The sequence below is a fragment of the Pteropus vampyrus genome, unplaced genomic scaffold, assembly GCF_000151845.1.
Source record: "Pteropus vampyrus isolate Shadow unplaced genomic scaffold, Pvam_2.0 Scaffold18, whole genome shotgun sequence".
In the NCBI taxonomy this organism is placed as follows: Eukaryota; Metazoa; Chordata; class Mammalia; order Chiroptera; family Pteropodidae; genus Pteropus; species Pteropus vampyrus.
The window spans coordinates 5,364,873-5,366,846 of record NW_011888799.1 but is presented as its reverse complement, the minus strand read 5'-3'; the positions used below and the strand labels follow the sequence as shown (position 1 = coordinate 5,366,846).

The following is a 1,974-nucleotide window of genomic DNA, read 5'->3' as shown; positions in this document are numbered from 1 at the left end:
TTTGGAGGTTGAAGGCCTGAGCTCAAGGCCTGACTCTGCCCTTACAGGTTGGGCAACCTTGAACAAGTCGCTGAACTTCTTTGAGCTTCAGTTGCTTCATCTGCAAAATGGGGATAATAAGGCTATCTACTTCAGCATCTTGTTGTGGGGGTGCGATGAGTATGGGAACTGTGCAAGCACAATGCAAATAGTAATTATTATCAGCCTGGTCCAGCAGTTACACCTAGGTTTTGAGTGTGCTCGTTTGAACCCTTAGGGGAGCATGTTTGCCTGCAGTGGGGGCAGAGGTGGTTCGAAAGGGGAGGCCATATAGGGCCTCAGATTCCCCATGAGGCTGTGCGGCATGAGGGCTCAGAGTTCAAATTCCAGCTCCACCACCCACAAGGTACCTGATCTTTTGGTAATTTATAATACTCTACTTCAGTTTTCCCAGCTAAGATGTGGGAATAACGCGAGAATCTATCTCACAGGGTTACCATGAGGATTCAATGAGATTTGTCATATAATGTGCCTATACCTCTTAAGCACTCAATAAACTTTAGCTGTGAGATGGAGTAATGCAAAGTAACAATCCAGGAAGTGTCTTGGGGAAGTGAAGGGGCAAAATTACCAGTGGAGTTGGATGTGGCCCACTTCCTGCCCCCTCGCCAGCTCTACGGTAGAGAAACAAGAGCCAGGCAGTGGCACTGGCATCTAAACCCTTTGTAAGGGACCCCCAACTCTCAGCTACACATGTGGGTGGGGCTGGAGCCTTCATACTCCTTTCTGCCAATCAAACTTCTTGTGACCTTGGGCACCCTGATCTAGCCTGTGATGTCATCCCACCTGGGTCATCGTTGACCAGGGCCTTTCTTGGTGGTGAGATGGAACTTCTGGTGGTCAGAGGCTCCAAGGACTCCCAGGGACTCTTGGGATGCTACTGGGAGTGCCAAGGTGGGGAAAACTTATGTGGGCAGGGGCATTGTGATGTCTCTTTGACAGCACAATTCCTTCTGTCTTTCTAAGGAGACATAGGGGCAGGACTGGGGGCTAAAGTTTCAAGGCCTAGAAAGTTCTTTCTTTTAACCTTGACACTCTGCAATTCCCTCCTTCCCACGATCTCCCAGGATTCCTTCAGTGTGAGTGGCAGGGTAAGTGGTAGGAGGAGAAAAATCATTCTAGTTATCTAGGTACTGCCAGAAGTCCTAATTTTCCCTACGCCCCCAATATGTCATAAGAAACCACTGCCAGCCAACCCATCATTCTCTTTCTCTCTCTATCTGCCCTCAAAATTACAGAGATAATGGGTGTCTGGATGGCTGAGCAGATGGATGGATAGATGGATGGATGGATGGGCGGATGGATGGATGGATGGGCAGATGGACGGATGGACGGACGGAAAGAAGGAGTGGGAGAGTAGATGGGCGGGTGGATGAGTGTGGGTAAATGGCTAGATGGTAGATGGGTGGTCCCTGTCTACGGCCATGCCACCCTGAATGTGCCTGATCTCATCCAATCTCGGAAGCTAAGCAGGGTTGGGCATGGTTAGTACTTGGATGGGAGACCACATAGGAATACCAGGTGCTGTAGGCATTAAAAAAAAGAAAGAAAAAAGGATAGATGGGTGGTCCCTCCTGACTGAGTTGAGTCAGACTCCTTGAGTTTGAATCCTGGATCTACTCTTACTGTGTGATCTTGAGCAAGTAATTAACCTTTCTGTACTTCCGTTTGTTCATGTGTAAAGTGAGTGGACTGAAATAAAGGTCCCGACCTAATAGAATTAGGCAAAGCATTTAGTAAGTGGTACTTGGTAAGAGTAAGCACTCAATAAATATTAGCTGTTATTATACATGTGTGGGTAATTGAATTGATAAAGGGGAGCGCTGAATGGGCTGTCCTTGTCCCCACCTTCAAAAACCAGACCACGCCCCCTTAGGGTCCTATTTCCCCAATGCTAGACTTGGTGGGCACCTCCCAGGAATGTGTCAGAAATCC

General features: G+C 48.2%; 1 non-coding gene across 1 annotated transcript; it reads left to right on the top strand.

The window, feature by feature from the left end:
* Positions 1-1,453: 1,453 nt before the first annotated feature.
* Positions 1,454-1,572, top strand: LOC111736228. Its single transcript, XR_002779128.1, has one exon. It is a non-coding gene; the product is annotated as a 5S ribosomal RNA (ribosomal RNA).
* The last annotated feature ends 402 nt before the right edge of the window (positions 1,573-1,974 follow it).